This window comes from Megachile rotundata, chromosome 2 (genome assembly GCF_050947335.1).
Source record: "Megachile rotundata isolate GNS110a chromosome 2, iyMegRotu1, whole genome shotgun sequence".
Lineage (NCBI taxonomy): Eukaryota > Metazoa > Arthropoda > Insecta > Hymenoptera > Megachilidae > Megachile > Megachile rotundata.
This window is the reverse complement of record NC_134984.1, coordinates 13328670-13347375: the sequence shown is the minus strand read 5'-3', so window position 1 is coordinate 13347375 and position 18706 is coordinate 13328670. Positions and strand designations below refer to the sequence as shown.

Here is an 18706-nt window from a genome sequence, read left to right as displayed (position 1 = left end):
TTTTATTTGAATTTTTGATACACTTCAATTTGGAGTTTAAGTCAAGTCTTTTTACAATTTTCAATTTTATTTACAATTTTTGTACGATTAATACCATATTAACATAACAGACAAGGTGTGTTTTAATACTGGCTGTGATTAGGTAGTTCTAATGCACCTGACAAATAATTGATAAGGCAAGGGGTTAAAAGTATGCTGAACGTCTGATGAGAAGTATAAAAAATATTTACTAGTTTAATAAATTTGAAAGATGTTATATCTGTAAGTTTGACAAAGTTGAGAAATGTTATATCTGGAAGTTTGACAAATTTCAGAAATGATATATATATATACAAGTCTGATAAATTTGAAAGATGTTATACTTGTAAGTTTGACAAATTTCAGAAATGATATATATACAAGTCTGATCAATTTGAAAGATGTTATATCTGTAAGTTTGACAAATTTCAGAAATGATATATATACAAGTCTGATCAATTTGAGAGATGTTATATCTGTAAGTTTGACAAATTTCAGAAATGATATATACAAGTCTGATAAATTTGAGAGATATTATATCTGTAAGTTTGGCAAATTTCAGAAATTATATATATACAAGTCTGATAAATTCGAAAAATGTTATATCTGCAAGTTTGATAAATTTGAGAAATGCTATATCCAAAAGTTGTAAACTCCAAATTTTCATAATTTATGATTTGTCACTATAGGGACTGCATACAATTTCAAATTCTCACGCAAAAAATGATAAAAATCACCAAATTTGAATATCTACTAATTCATAATAGTTAAATATCTACTAACTGATAATAGTTGATCTACTAATTAACAATAACTGAATATCTAATTAATTCCGAAAAATCTACCCAAGTTCAAGGACCCTAAGTCTCTTACAAATAACCTAAGAACTAAACTAAAGTCCTGAACTTTGAGGAGTTTGATGAACTCGTACTTTAGCTCGAACTTTACTCGAATTTCTAGTACACTTCAATTTGAATACCTACTATCTGACAATAGTTGAATATCTACTAATTGACAACAACTAAATCTCCTAATTAATTCCAAAAAAATATACCCAAGTTCAAAGACCCTAAATCGCATCAAAATAACCTAAGAACTGAACTAAACCCATCTAAAGCCTCTTACATAAACCCAACACAAAATCACCGAAAACGAGCCTCGCAGCAAAAAGTTGAAGTGGACGAAGTTAAATAAATGACCACAGAAGGCATTGCCTGAGAAGCACTTTCTACGACGATCATCGATCATACACTCCATCAAATAAGGCAATATCAAACGTTTACGTGTTTTTCTCTTCGAAATAGATTCTCCGTTAAGTACAACAATCCTGCTATTATCCTGAATTGCTGCTGCTTCTCGGAAAACCTCGGACCTTCTCGCCGGTCCACTTCGGCGATGTACATAGATGCAATACGTAACAGTCGATTATTCTTTGAAGTCGATTAAACAGCAACTTTCTAAGCGGGAACAAAAGCATCTCGGTCCGTTTGCTTCTTTTATCATCGCGTTCAATCTCAATAAATACCGTTACCTTATAGATCTCGAAGCTACCGGAATGAAAAGCTTTTTCCACTATGTGGCTGAGTGTAGCGCTGGTTTCTCTTTCCCCGGCTCTTTTTATTCCGACGTTTATGGTGTTTATCGCTTCATTCTTGCGAGGTGATTTTCTGAAGGAAATTGTGCATCCGATGCCGCGGTAAAGAAATAGCGATCGATACTTTGATTTTCAGTGACTTCAACTTTGATGGCTGGTGGAGGGGAGTTTGAAGGAGTATGGGGATTTTAGGGATTTGGGGGTTGGATAGTTGGGAATTTTGGGGAGGTAGAGGTTGAAGTTTGGGAGTTTGGGAAATTTGGGGAATTTATGGAATTTGGAGAATTTGGAAAATTTGGAGAATTTGGGGGATTAGACAACTTTGAGGAATTTGGGGAATTTTTCGGGCATATTTGGGGATTTAGGGGAATTTGGTATTTTGGGGAATTGAGGAATTTGGGAAATTTTGGGGTTTTGGGGAATTTGGCGTTATGGGAAATTTGGGGACTTTGGGGAATTTGGAGTATTTCGGGAATTTAGGGAATTTTGGGGTTTTGGGAAATGTAGGGAATTTGGTGTTTTGGGAAATTTAGGGAATTTGGGGACTTTGGGGAATTTGGAGTATTTGGGGAAATTGGGAAATTTTGAAATTTTTTGGGATTTGGGGAAATTGGGAAATTTGTAAAATTTCAGGAATATGGAAAATTAGGGGAATTTTAGGTTCTAGTGAATTTGAGAATTTTGGAATTCGAGAAACCAAGAATTGAGAGATTCAGGGATTCAGAAATTCAGAAGTTCAAAAATTCAGAAATTCAGAAATTCAGAAATTCAGAAATTCAGAAATTCAGAAATTCAGAAATTCAGAAATTCAGAAATTCAGAAATTCAGAAATTCAGAAATTCAGAAATTCAGAAATTCAGAAATTCAGAAATTCAGAAATTCAGAAATTCAGAAATTCAGAAATTCAGAAATTCAGAAATTCAGAAATTCAGAAATTCAGAATTTCAGAAATTCAGAAATTCAGAAATTCAAGAATTCAAGAATTTAAGAATTTAAGAATTTAAGAATTCAAAAATTCAAAAATTCAAAAATTCAAAAATTCAGGAATTTAGAAATTCAAGAATTCAAAAATTCAGTAAGTCAGAAAGTAAGGATATCAGAAATTTGAAGATTTCAGATATTCAGGAATTCAGGAATTCAGGAATTCAGGAATTCAGAAATTCAATATTTCATAAACTCAAGAATTCAGAAGTTCAGGAATTGAAGTATTAAAAACTGAAAAAATTCAAGAAAATAGTAATTTGAAATCTTGATAACTGAAAGAATTTAAAGACCCCGAACAACTTCAAAATCCATAAACCCCTAAATCGTGAAATCCACCCAACAATTAAGAAATAAAATACCTTCGAATTAGAACGAAATTCGAGTACCGAGTCAACGAGTCTCACGACACTGATTCCGAACAAGATAGAAAGTGTAAAATTGAAAATGTTCTCCCCTGATCCATCGCCTCGAGATATTTGCCTTCTGACGTGCTTCGCAACTGCTCCGATGACGAACAAAAAAAAAGATTGCAATATTTTTCTTTTCCCTCCGCCGTTTCAGTCCTGCTCGTTTCGCAGCTCTCTCCATTATTTTCTCGGGCTGTTGGTGATCGTTCAAGGTATTCGGATTGCGTGAAAAAAAGTCTCACGGTATGTCCCGAGCGATCCTGAGGACGGATCTGACTTTGAAATCGCGACGCGTGTCAATGTCAACTCCGTCTAGCCGACAGTCAGTGTCAGTGACGCAACGATGCCTCTAAAGGCCAACCTGCTAATTACGTGTAAACCTTCTCCGGGAATGGTCGACGATTGTTGATAAACAACGGATGCATAATGCATTGTGCGAGATTTCTCCTCGAATCCGCCTAGTCTCTTCAACTAGGATGCAGCTTTGTTCACGCAACGAGTCTGGATTACGTTTCAAGTTCATTCTTTTGTCTGGAAAGTGGCGAACACTGTTTTTCTTTTTTCCTAACGTCTATGTTAAAGGTTGTATCATTTTTTCATGAATTTTGAAGGAGAGTATATTTTAGCAAAGTACCAAGTTTCCCCAGCGAATTAGAGAATACCAATAGAATAATGGCAAAAGTAAAAAGAACGCAAAAAGAGTTACGGAAATGTCCTGAACGCGTCGTTCCAGCGATATCTATCGTCGCGGAAGAGAAACATAGTCCGTCGTTTACAATTAGCGTTGTCGCGAAGAAACAATCGCGAAGGAAGAAAGCCGAGATCACAGAGGACGGATGAAAAAAGACAGTACGAGGACGAAAGACCGGTACACAATTAGTAATTATGGTCCACGGCCTGGAATTATAGTCCGTGAGGTGAAAGAATCGAAATACTCGAAAGAATCGAGAACAGGGGGCCGGTACACGATGTTGAATCAAGAACAAGGAAACTTCAATTTCAACTGTTGAATTTCGGTCAAGGTGATCGTGATCGATCCAAATTTTATCGCTGCCCGTCGGGCATCGTTCCTTCGCATTTTTATTTCTTGTTCGACAGCCGACACGCCGAAAATGCGCGCTGCTCTAATGGAATTAAGATCTGAATTCGATATCGCTGGTGAAGTACAAGGTCAATAATATATTTTGCTAACGCGATTTTATCGGGGATTTAGATATTTTTTGAGGCAGTTTGGAAGACATGGAGGTATTGGGTGATGATAGGTTTTGGGGAACTAGGGATTTATGGGGTATTTGCGGATTGGGGAATTTAGGGAATTTGGCAATTTGTGGGATTTGGGGAATTTGCGGAATTTAGAGAATTTAGGGAATTTAGGGAATTTAGGGAATTTAGGGAATTTAGGGAAGTTGGGGAATTTGAGAATTCAGGGGGATTTGGAGAATTTGTAAATTTTGGGAATTTTGGGAAATTTGGGAAATTTAGGGAAGTTGGGGAATTTGGGAATTCAGGGGGATTTGGAGAATTTGAAAATTTTAGGGAATTTAGGAAATTTGAGAGATTTAGGGAGTTTGAGGTTTTTGGGGGATTGGGGGAATTTGGGGAAATATGGGAAATTTAGAGAATTTGGGGAGTTTAAGGTATTTGGGGGATTAGAGGAATTTAGGGAATGTGGAGAATTTAGAGAATTTGGGAAATTTGGGGAATTGAGGTATTTGGAAAATTTGAGAAATTTTGAGGACTCGGGGAATTTGGGCAATTTGGAAAAATTGGGAAATTTTAGGAATTTGGGGAACTTGGAGAATTAGGGAATCAGGGAATTAGGAAAATGAGAATCTAGGGAATTATGAAATTGGAGAGTGGGGGATTTAGGAATTTTGTTATTTCAAAAATGGAATATTTGAACATTTGAACATTTGAACATTAAAGAAATTACAAATTTCAAAACTGAAAATCTTATAAAGGTCATTGCAAATCTAACCTAAAAATCCTGTGAAAAAAATTGAATTCGTCGCACACATCTGTTCCAAAAAAATGGTTTTAAAGAGCACTCATAAAATTTGGGAGAAAAATTCTGCTATAAATGAGCGAAATTAGCGACTGCCATAAATCTCACGCTCCATACCAACCAGTTTCATGAGTCAGTCATGGAACCAAGGAATTACAGTTCAAGGACCAAGAATAATAATCGCAAGGCGAGAGAACCGCGATTATTAACAGGCGATAAGAAGGCGCAACTTTCTTCATCCGTAACGAAGAACGGAATTTACATTGTTATTTTGACTAAAAACGTCTATATGAAAGAGTCGTTATTAAAATGGCCGCAATTAGGTTAACGCGCGGAAGAAAAGGCATTTAGATTTCACTTTAGACTTGAAATCTTCAATTAAAAATTAAACTAGAAATCACTGAATGTATAATTATATTATAATTTAATTGTAGGAATATTTAATAGAAACTTCAAAAAATAGTTAAATATTAATTTTGCTATAAAATGGAAAGTTAGGTGTTTTTTATTGAAATTTTATTTTTAATTGTAAAATGACGTGATGGAATATTGTGAGTTTAATTTTGACTTCAGAGAATGTTTAGTTTAATATGAATTTAGTGGTAAAAGTAAAATATTAAATTTTTAATTGAATTATTATTTTTAATTATAAAATGGTCGAATTAAATATTGCAGTTTAATTGTAGCATTAAGGGACGTTTAGCTAAATGTCAATTTAGCACCAAAAGTAAGAGATTACATTTTTAATTGAATCATTATTTTTAATTATAAAATGTTCGAACTAAATATCGCAGTTTAATTGTAACATCAAAGCTGTTAATTAACCAGCAATTTAGCACCCGGAGAATTAACCCGAGTCTCAACGGTATTTATCGAGCATACAGTTATAAGACAGTTACAACTAGTATTTACTTTAAAGTAAATTACTATTTTTCTGCGCGATGTTAAAATTTCTCACAGCATTTCGCTACAATAAATTCCCGCGACGGCTAATTCATCTTCCAGCAAAAATTTCTAAGTAATCTCACAATTTCTTCTGAAGCCGATTCCTTCAGAGGCGGTGTAACGAAAAAGACGTAACGTTCTGGCTTTCTCTGTCGCTGCACGTGTGTAATTAAAGGAGCACCGGTTGGCACAATTAAAAAAATGATAAAAATCCAGGTAATTAAGCGGCAGACCCCATAACCTACTTGCCGCTTAACAATTGCGCGGTCTACAGGGGTGACTTGTTTCGAAAATATCAATCTTTCTTTCATTTGCAAGTAGTCGAGTTCCGACTTAAACGCCGTTTATATTTGCCGCCAAATTGGATCGGTTTTACGGACAGGAAGAGCACTAACGAGAATCCAATTACTTCTCGAACGTGTTTTCTTCTTTTACAGCTAATAGAATGCTTGTTTTTACGTTTTTTCTTATTCTGTCCTGTTATACGTATTTAAATGGTATTTTCGTTATTTCGAATGCCACTTAATTCCTGGTTCTTCTGATTGGCGCTGCCGGGACTTATTATCGAATAATTAATGCGCTAATTGACAAGGCGAAAATGGACTTGGCTGTAAAAAATTAATTCTTCAACGTTCAATTTGCTTGATTGCTTCATTATCATTTTTAAACATTACTTTAAATGGTCAGCTTTAAACCTCACTTTAAGTGATCATTTTTAAACCTAACTTTATATGATCATCTTTAAACCTTACTTTAAGTGATCAATTTTAAACCTAACTTTAAATGATCATTTTCAAACTTCACTTTAAGTGGTCATATTCAAACCTTACTTATAGTGCTCATTTTCTAACCTTACTTTAAGTCATCATTTTCAAACCTCACTTTAAATCATCATTTTTAAACCTAACTTTAAATGGTCATTTTCAAACTTCATTTTAAATGGTCATTTTCAAACTTCACTTTAAATGGTCATATTCAAACCTTACTTATAGTGCTCATTTTCTAACCTTACTTTAAGTCATCATTTTCAAACGTCACTTTAAGTCATCATTTTTAAACCTAACTTTAAATAGTCATTTTCTAACCTTACTTTTGATGGGCATTTTGAAACGTCACTTTAAATGATCATCTTCAAACCTTACTTTAAGTGTTCATTTTCTAATTTTACTTTAAATGGTCATTTTCTAACCTCACTTTATGTGGTCATTTTCTAACCTCACTTTATGTGGTCATTTTCTAACCTCACTTTATGTGGTCAATTTCTAACCTCACTTTAAGTGATCATTTTCTAACCTCACTTTAAGTGATCATTTTTTAACCTTACATTAAATGGTCATTTTCTAACCTCACTTTCAGTGTTCATTTTCAAACTTAACTTTAGATGTTCAGTTCAAAAATTTATTTTAGATTTTCATATAGAGACTTGACTTAAAGACCACACTTTAAATGTTCATTTTCAAATTTCATTTTAGATGTTCAGTTAAAAACTTCATTTTGAGATGTTTGTATAAAGACTTGACTTAAAGACCACACTTTAAATGTTCATTTTCAAATCTCATTTTAGGTGTTCAGTTAAAAACTTCATTTTAGATGTTCATACAGAAACTTGTCTTAAAGCTCACACTTTAAATGTTCATTTTCAAACTTCATTTTAGGTGTTCAGTTAAAAACTTCACTTTAGATGTTCATATAGAAACTTGACTTGAAGACCACATTTGAAATGTTCATTTTAAAACCTTCAATCACGAAAAGCTTTGTATAAAGTGTTATACAATGAGTCGAAGAATGATTTCCATGATAATGTAAAGAAGTTGGACAAGGGACAATCGAATCGATGAAAGAGACAGCGCAAGGGTAATTGGCCGAGATCGAGGCTGTTGAATTTAAAGGGAGCAATTCGAGTGATTCAGGAGACTCGTAAAACGGGAACGATGTCATAAGAAAAATTCACGACGCGAATAAAAACGCATTGCCGACACGACGAGTTTGCTCGTTATTGGCCGCGAATAATACGCTTTCCCGTTTTACGACGCCGAAAATGCAACAACGATTGCACGGTCTTGTACGTAGTGTTTCTAACCATTTTGTAGTTTTATTGTTGTGTTTTTATTTTTGCGATTTTGTGGGTAAAAGAGGGGATTTTTGGTTGAGGGGTTTGGTGGATATAGCGGGGTTGTAAATTAATGGGGATTTTTGAAGGAATTATATGTTTTGGAGATTTTTTGGGGTGGTGAAATTTTGGAATTTTGGGGTCTTGGAGATTTGGAATTTTGCGGGGTTCAGATTTTGAAATTTTGGGAATTTGGAGTTTTGGAACTTTGACAAATTTGGGAATTTTAGAATTTGGAAATTTGACAAATTTGGGATTTGTAGAATTTGGAAATTTGTCAAGTTTGGGAATTTTAGAATTTGGAAATTTGACAAATTTGGGATTTGTAGAATTTGGAAATTTTAGAAGTTGGAAATTTGACAAATTTGGGATTTGTAGAATTTGGAAATTTGACAAATTTGGGATTTGTAGAGTTTGGAAATTTGTCAAGTTTGGGAATTTTAGAATTTGGAAATTTGTCAAGTTTGGGAATTTTAGAATTTGGAAATTTGACAAATTTGGGAATTTTAGAATTTGGAAATTTGACAAATTTGGGAATTTTAGAATTTGGAAATATGACAAATTTGGGAATTGTAGAATTTGCAAATTTGACATATTTGAGAATTTTTGAATTTGGAAATTTCGGCTTTAGGATCTTGAAAATTTGAAATTTTGCGACTTAAAAGTGATAAAATCATAGTACTCAAATTATCAGAAATGAATTATGTAACATCCCAAATTATTAATGTACACTGAATAATGTGACAACGACGTTATTATTAAATCTGAAAAATTATGTGCATTTTGAGAAGTTTACATACCTTTTAGCATGGAAGTTTGTGGATGACAGCAACGGTTCTATGAAATTAACATATTAGCAGCTTCCTTGCCATATGGAATCTGAAAACACACAAGATAAAACTGTTTTATTACAACTATTTTTATCGTATCTTATTCTAATCGTTTTAATAGTAGTAAAAAAATGACAGCAGAAAATAATACACTCTTGTATACTAGTTATTTGTATAATCACTATATCTTTATAACCACCATATTCTTAGAGACCCACCATATCTTGCCATATTACATAAATATCGATTATATAACGTTTATGAACATAATAAGATTATTCTATCTAATAACCAACGCTTCCTCTTCCTGTAACCGAAATACGAATGAAATTCTCATTATAAATCTCCTCATTTCTCTCCGTTTTACGAGCACGGATTAAATCGAACGCAAAACGATAAAAACCAATCACGGATCATTTGATATCGATAGATCAGAATTTAGTTCATGTTTCGTTAGGACAGGAACCATTGCACCTTGCCTATAAAATTTGCGTAGGAAAAAACATTAACAAGCGTCAGTTGCACGGCGTCGTTCCGTTTTATGTAATCGAAAATCGGCAGCCGATCGGCAGGAAACTGGGGAAAAAACATCGGCGAGCCAGTTTCTTCGTCTGTTTTGTTGGTTAAAAATCGGTTTCCACGCCGTTCGGTTTTACGGTTCAGTCGTCCCGATCGTTTCGGCCTCGATTACGATCGACGATTTTCGTCGAGTAACAGAAGAAAATGAGACGAAAAAGGAGGAGAAAAAACGGGGGACAAGAATTTGCGATTGAGAAACGAGCAACGAGAGACCCTCTCCAAATGACTGGCAAAGCTTAGGTAAGAGATGATACTTTGGTACATTTGATGTTTGGACAAGCAGGAAATTTAAATCAAGGGAGAGCTAATTTAAACCTCTAATAATTACTAATCTATTTGTCGTATTTATCTATAAAACTAATAATTAGTTTTTGATGTATTTACATTAGTTTTACAATATTGAAAAGTTAGAAGACAAGCACTGAAATAATAACTCTACACAATATATTTTAAGTACATATATTATTTAAATATTGTACTAATACGTATTGATTATTGATGATACTTATTGATTACAAGTAACTTACAAAGAAGTGACAAACTACTATAAAAAAATATTGATGTGTTATATAATATTTATTATAAATAAATTATTAGTAACTGTGCAAGTGTAAGACCTTCTTTAGCCGCCATACTTGCGCAGTGTCCTCGTGCGCACCCTGCACATGCGTAGTATGCACATGCGTACTATACACATGCGCATGTGCTCTGACAACTGACAACAAATTTTTGTAATATAAAATGTGAAACCTCAAACTGGCTATTTTAACTAGTTAGTCATTCTGCTGTTAGTAGTTACAATTTAAAAGCAAATATTCTTTAAATGTCTACGTAAACAGTATATAAAGTATAAAATAAAATATTTTAATAAAATGATTCCAAAAATAAAAAATAAATAAAAATTAATTATTCGTGCACTGTGTATCTATCCGTTGAGTTATGTCTCCGGTTTAAACTTCGCGGTATTTCGCAAATAAATGGCCGATCTACCGAGAATTTCGGAAGTGTTAGGGTCCCTATGAAACAGATGTTCGCGACGCGGAATCGTTGGAGGGAAACGGATTCTCGTCCCAGTTCCTGGCAGAGCACGCACGTAAACGCACTGAAACACTTCGCGATCGCCACGCTACACTTACGAAATCGGCAGAACTGTAAAGAGCAAGAAAAAGAACCAGGCTTTGGCCTGATATGATAGGTATGCGGGATGCGACCGTGACGGACACGTTACCTGCTCGTATGCAAATTACATTTGCCTGGTTACCATTCTTATTTTATAATGTACCGACCAAAACAAACGTTCCTGAATAACATTTTAAGCTTCTCGGAATCTGAGTTAAGCAAAGATTAATATTTCATCATGCAACGATGATTCAGAACAATGTGCACTTGATGCTGAAACATTCATTGGTCGTTATCATTGTCAGATCTCTATTTGTTACGATTCTTGAATCACTGTATCATTGTACTGTATTCTTATGTTTTTATACCTAAAATATTACATGACTTCTAAATTCCAATATCCCTAGATTCTAATATAGTTAGGTCTAAACGTTACTTTTCTATATCTTTATATTCTTATACCTAAAATATCTCTGGATTCTAATATTGGTAGGTCCAAATGTCACTAGAACTCCAGATCTCTATACGTCAATATAGTTGGGTTGTAACATTTCTAGATTCGACGATCTGAATATCCCTAGATGTCAAGGTCTGAATGACACTAGATTACAAGATCTGAACATCCCTAGGTGTTAAGGTCTGAATGTTACTACATTACAGGATCTGAATATTTCTTGACCACATTTTTAGCTGACAAGGATTGAATATCCCTAGATTCCATTATACTAATAAGGTTTAATCCCTAGTTGACTAGACACTTATATACTGACGTCCTCAGATCTCTATTTCTCTAGGGCTCTATATCTCCAGGTCCAAGAAACTAATATCACTGGATCCAAGATCCCAAGAATTCTAATATCCCTGGGGCTAAGATTTCAAGATTTCTAAACCTCCAAATCCCAAAAATCCCCACACTCTCATATTTCCAAACCTCTAAATTCCTATATTCCTAAATCACCAAATCTCAGAAATCCCCAAATTCTCATATTCCCAAACCTCCGAATTCCCGAAATCCCCAAATCCCTATATTCCTAAATCTCCAAATCCCAAGAATCCCCACACTTCCATGTTACCAAACCTTCAAATTCCTATATTTCTAAGTCTCCAAATTGCAAAAATCCCCAAATTCCAAAATTCCTATATTCCTAAATCTTGAAATCCCAAAAATCCCCAAATTTCCATATTCCCAAACCTCCAAATTCCAGAAATTCCCAAATCCCTATATTCCTAAGTCTCCAAATCCCAAAGATCCCCACACTCCCATATTCCCAAACCTCGAAATTCCTATATTCCTAAATCTCCAAATCCCAAAAATCCCCATACTCTCATATTCCCAAACCTTCAAACTCCAGAAATTCCCAAATCCCTATATTCCTAAATCTCCAAATCCCAAAGATCCCCATACTTCCATATTACCAAACCTTCAAACTCTAGAAATTCCCAAATCCCTATATTCCTAAATCTCCAAATCCCAAAAATCCCCAAAATCCATGAAATCATCAAACTAAATCTGCAGGTGTCCCAAACACGTTCAAGTATCACAAACTTCGAGGTCCCGCGTAAATCAAGCTTGAAGAACACTATGAAAAGACATTTCCAAGCGGTCCGCTTTTCTGAAATGTGTTACACAGAGGAGAACAACGCCGCGCCTTGTTCCCTTGTTCCACCAAATCGTTCCATATCTGGCTCTCTGGTTTCCTAACGGGACCGACACGCGCCGAGCCTCTCGCCTATTTCCGATGAATTTCGCGATACCATCCTCTGGAACCGCGTGCGAATGCATAATGCACCGCGTCAAACCACTCGGACAGATCTCGCTCGACGATAAATCAACAGCACCCGGCACCCGGTGTTCCAGCGATCAACCGTTGAGAAGCCGATTTTATTCCGACCCCTAGATGGAATTTTATTACCTCCTCTTTCTCTTCGATCTGAAACTTTCTTGCGTTGAGATTGTTGTGTAGAATCAGGGCGTGCATTCTTGGTTTGGTTATTCTCATCTGAGATTTCCTAATTTTAATAGTAGTGGACTATTGTTTTAGATGCATATATTGAGATGCTTGGGTACTTTTCAGGTTGTGGGTTCTGGTTTTGGTGATTTGTGTCGGGTTTGCTATGGTAATGGGCTGGATTGTTATAGGCGGAAGAAGGTTAGGTTAAATGTACCATGATGATGGATCATGTGTCGTGATTGGGAGTTAGGTCTACCGTAGATTCCAGTTTTGGTGATTTGTGTTAGGCTTAGTAGGGTAATAGTCTGGATTGTTATGGGCGAAAGAAGGTTAGGTTAAGTGTACCATGATGATGGAGTTAATTCTGTCGTGATTAGGGATTAAGTACTTAATATGTTAAGGCACGATATGTTAAGGATGACATATTAAGACTGATATGTTAAGGATGATATGTTAATGTACTGAGCAAACTGTTAGGTGTACCACAGCTAGGTCTATTATAGATAGTTCTACTATAGCCAAGAATGAAATGAGTATCTCTAATGCAGTCAATATGTCATAACTACCCATCAGAAGTTTCTACAAGTAGTATCAGATCCTTATATCCCAAGATCCACATATCTCAATAGACATATAGTTCGATATCCTTCGACTTACACTTACATTCCCATATCTCTACATCCTTATATTGTTACACCTCTATCACTCTATATTCTTATATCTTTAAACCCCTATATCTCTACATCTCTATATTTCTACACTCCCATATACCCACATCCCCATATCCCTACACCTTATATCCCTGCACCTGTATATCCCTACGTCCCCATATTCCCACATCCCCATATCCCTACACCCCTATATCTCTACATGTCCATATCTCTACGCGCTTATATCTCTACACCCCTATATCCCTAGACCCCTATATCTCTACACATCCATATCTCTACATATCCATATCGCCACGCCCCTATATCTCTACATATCCATATCTCCACGCCCCTATATCTCTACATATCCATATCTCCACGCCCCTATATCTCTATATATCCATATCTCCGCGCTCCTATATCTCTACATATCCACATATCCACGCTCCTATATCTCTACATATCCATATCTCCACGTCCCCATATCTCTACATATCCATATCGCCACGCCCTTATATCTCTACATATCCATATCTCCACGCTCCTATATCTCTACATATCCACATATCCACGCTCCTATATCTCTACATATCCATATCTCCACGCCCCCATATCTCTACATATCCATATCTCCACGCCCTTATATCTCTACATATCCATATCTCCACGCTCCTATATCTCTACATATCCACATATCCACGCTCCTATATCTCTACATATTCATATCTCCACGTCCCTATATCTCTACATATCCATATCTCGACGCCCCTATATCTCTATATATCCATATCTCCACGCCCCCATATCTCAACGCTCCTATATCTCTATATATCCATATCTCCACGCCCCTATATCTCTACATATCCATATCTCCACGCCCCCATATCTCTACATATCCATATCTCCACGTCCCTATATCTCTACATATCCATATCTCCACACCCCTATATCTCTACATATCCATATCTCCACGCCTCTATATCCCTACTCCCCTATATCCCTACATTCTTCATATTTCTCTGTAACCTCACATCCCCATATCCCTAACTCCTCACACCCCCACCGTTTCCTACACTACTAGATCTTACGCCAACAACTACCTACATTCTCGAAATCAACATATTTCCAAATTCCCGTCTCTCCACCTCTCACCGTTCCCATATCACGGGATTACAAAATGCAGGACACGGTCGGGGCGATCAATAACCCTGTATCAAGATTGACGCGCCTTAAAAGAAATAAAATGAAGGAAATACGCGCACAGAATTTTTGTCCCAAAACGATAAATGTTACTTAGCTAATCACGTTGTCGTTGAAGGTATTACCACAGGCAAATTTACGCCACAGACAGCCGTGAAATCCGAGAGGAGAAACACGAAATTTATCAACGCACGTTTTACATAGATATATACGTGTTAGCGCCCTGACGTGCTGCTTTGCATTCGATCCCGTTAAAAGACAAGCCGAACAGATCCTTTCGCTTCTGGACAAATTTAAATTCGACTCGGTGCGTATAAAGCTGAATCTATGGCGGCCAGATAGAAATCCTCACGAAGGATTTCCAGTCTCTAGAAAGCGGACTGCGCGCCTCGCGGGACAGATTTGCGAGGAATTCGAACCTCCTATTCAACCACGCCGCTCCTTTTACAATATTGCCTCTTAACACGTTCACCATCGCCACTTAACCCTATTACCAATTTCACTATTCACTATTTTTATTCGTTGCCCTCTATTCGTTATCTACCATTTTCGTGTTAGTTTGGTAGTTTTTATTGGGTAGATAGTTCAATTTTTATGAATAGACGACAGGTGTGTTATTTGTTTAATTTTAGGAGAAAGTCGGAGTATCCTTAGATTTCTATGCTTTCATATCAGTAGATTCGTAGATTCTTGTATCAGCTGATTTCTGTATTGGTAGATCTCTATGTTCCTAAATACTATGTTCTCAAATTTATTTATCCTGATTCTTGGACTAAGAGATAAACTAACACTGTATCTTTACATCTTTATATTTCACATATATAGATATCTATATATGTAGATATCTACATATGCAAGTAAGTGGATATCTAGACAGACATCTAGATTTACTCTCTATACCCTGATATTCCCAGATTTCTATTTTCTCTCAAATATTCTGGTCCAAATATCTTCAAACTCCTATGATGCCACATCCACTTATTCCACATATGAGTGTCAATGTTAGATACTCATATGTGAGATCCATATGTCTCTAGATGCTCATTCACAAGATAAGCTCTGGCAAGAGTGCTATTACATTTGTTAAAACATAAAGTGTAACTTTCCTTTATAATACATTTTTACGACCACAAAAAGAAACAACTTTAACTACAGCCAAATGCAATTGTGAGGTCCACAAAGATTTTCTATATCTTCTAAATTCCTATGTGACTAGACCTCCATATCCTGAGATCAATATACATATTCTCAAATTCATATATTCCTAGACACCATCTGACCCCCACAAAATGAGCTCCAAAAGAGATACCCAAAAATTGATTGATTGATTAATTTTATAAGAACCTCGACTGCTATAATCATTGGCTCAAGATACCCAAAGAAGCACTGCTACAATTGTTAAAACATGAAGCGTATCTTTCCCTCCATAATGCACTTCAAACACAATAATCAAAAATAAATAAAAAGTTCCTCCTAATTTCTCTAACAAAGCCTCGTGGTACACAGTATATTTCTCGAGCTTATAACTGCACGTGCGGCCAGGCCCACACGCGCGCACCGGCTGGTTGCATTTCATCCGCAACTATTTCCATATTCGTACGCGAGACTATTTTTCCTCTGGCTCTCTCTTTCTTTTTCAGTTGAGCCGGTACACGTTCGCGGTACACGGGAGGGAAAGATTACCGTGTCTGGTTGTAGGCGTTTCACTATGTCGACGCATCTGGGATCGGGGTCCTCTAACGGGACGCGATGCAAATTCTGCCAAAGCTCGGGGATAAAGTCCTGCAGCCGTGTTGTTCTCGTGTTCTCTTACGATCTCGTCCGCCGCGAGGGAGTGTTCCGTGAAAATCACCGATATTAAGGTGATCCGGGTAATTGATCCAGAAATTTGTATCGTACACGATCGTTAAGTGGCGCGGATATCGATACTTTTGCGGAAGTCCGATGCAGAAGATATTACACCTTTCGAACGTGGTTGCTTTCGATCTTCTATTAACAAGCGGAACGTGTGTACTTGGGAGATCGAAAGAAATTCTGGGCAACGCGTTTATTATCGTTTAACTGTTATGGTGTTAGGTGTAGTCTTTTAGAAAGCAGTAATGTTATATGGTCTTTAGAATCAAACTTTGATGTTGGTAAAAGTTTGTACAAGTGTTTAACGTGACTGGGATGGAGGAACATAAGGGAGTGGTGAGATCTAAAGATATGGAAGTGTAAGAATTTTAAAGGATACAAAAGAAAATAGTTCTCAAATATCAAGGTTTAACAATGATTTTCTGGGTCTGGAAGCTCTGACATTTTAAAGTTCAAATATTTTGAAGATATAAGTTCTTGAAATTACTTAGTCTTGAAATTCCACGTCTCGAAATTCCACGTCCCGACATTCCACGTCCTAAAATTACTACGTCCCGAAATTCCACGTCCCGAAATTACTACGTCCCGAAAATACTACGTTCCGAAATTCCACGTTCAGAAATTACTACGTCCCGAAATTCCACGCCCCAAAATTACTACGTCCCAAAATTACTACGCCTCGAAATTACTACGTCCCGAAATTCCACGTCTCAAAATTACTACGTCCCGAAATTCCACGCCTCAAAATTACTACGTCCCGAAAATACTACGTCCCAAAATTACTACGTCCCGAAATTCCACGCCCCAAAATTACTACGTCCCGAAATTCCACGTTCCGAAATTACTACGTCCCGAAATTCCACGTCTTAAAATTACTACGTCCCGAAATTCCACGTCCCAAAATTACTACGCCTCGAAATTACTACGTCCCGAAATTCCACGTCTCAAAATTACTACGTCCCGAAAATCCACGTTCCGAAATTCCACGTTTCAAAATTACTACGTCCCGAAATTCCACGTCTCAAAATTACTACGTCCCGAAAATCCACGCCCCAAAATTACTACGTCCCGAAATTCCACGCCCCCAAATTACTACGTCCCGAAATTCCACGCCTCCAAATTACTACGTCCCGAAAATCCACGTTCCGAAATTCCACGTTTCAAAATTACTACGTCCCGAAATTCCACGCCCCAAAATTACTACGTCCCGAAAATCTACGCCCCAAAATTACTACGTCCCGAAATTCCACGTCCTGAAATTACTACGTCCCGAAATTGCTACGTCCCGAAATTCCACGCCCCAAAATTACTACGTCCCGAAATTCCACGCCCCAAAATTACTACATCCCGAAAATGCACATCCTAAAATTCTGAAACCTCATAATCCCAAAGTCCTCCGATCCGAATGTCGCCAGACTTCCAAACTCCATGAATTCAACACTCTCAAACTTCAAACCCTCCATAACTCAAATCTTCTACCCTTAGAATTCTCCAAAGTCCCCAAATACCTCCTCTTTCCCCCAAAAGCAAAAAGTTCTCAAATGACGAGGTTTCCAACGCGTTTCTAATGAAAATGGGTGCAGCTCCAACGTCCAGATCGACGCGCAGTTAAACGCGTGGTCCGATTAGCGGTGTCTGAGCACGCATTTAGTTGTAGGTACAAAGTTCCACGATCCGTAGCATGATCGAGGAATAAATCGTTCAGAGGCACGACCACCTGAGCGAACGGTTGTAATGCTCGTGGAATCGTGAGCGTGCAATGACGTAGGATCATTTATCTGGAGGACACGGTTTGCTGGCATGCGCGGCGAGGGGATGCTCGATAAACTGCGTTATTTATTGCGCTCCTAAAGCGCAAAACACGGTGTTACTTTTTCCCTTTTTTTCGCCCGGGGAAAAACCGTTTTGTTGAGCGGCGATGATTAATGGGAAGCGGTGCGCGCGCGGTCACCGATCCGCGATCGGTTTCGGGAAACATTGTAGGTACGCTCTGTTACGCTAGCTTTCCTGACTTGTCTCGTGGTCGGTGTTCTTCCGGTTTGCTGGTGATTTGATGGACTTCGCAGTTGGTAAATGATGGATAAGCTAGGTGATCGTAGCAATGGATGATTCAGGTTACAGTTCTTTGGTGAAATGAAATTCGAAATTGGCGCCAAAATCTTGTTCCACGATTTTTGTTGGTCAATGAAATTTTATTCTATATTCTCTTTTTAATGTACATCATGATCATTGTACATAATTTGCTTGGTTGATTTATTCCTTTTCTGTGCAACATTGCAAGTTTTCTTGATAAGAAGCTATTAATGTAATCTTGATATTTTATTCAGACAAGTAAATGCAAAGCAAGGAAGACACTTTGAGAGTGACTACTGTATGACTTAATTATTCTACTGCATGTTTAATGGTTCAACTATTTTTATAGTTTAACATACCATTTTATTACCTGATCATTATGTTAG

At 36.7% G+C, this 18706-nt stretch overlaps 1 protein-coding gene across 1 annotated transcript in view; it reads right to left on the bottom strand.

Moving 5' to 3' along the window:
- LOC100878354 (uncharacterized) overlaps positions 1-18706 on the bottom strand; it is a 149445-nt gene that overhangs the window by 19418 nt on the left and 111321 nt on the right. The window contains exon 3 of the mRNA XM_076540015.1: positions 8864-8942. The gene's annotated coding sequence lies outside the window, so the exon portion shown is untranslated. The remainder of the gene's footprint in view (positions 1-8863; positions 8943-18706) is intronic.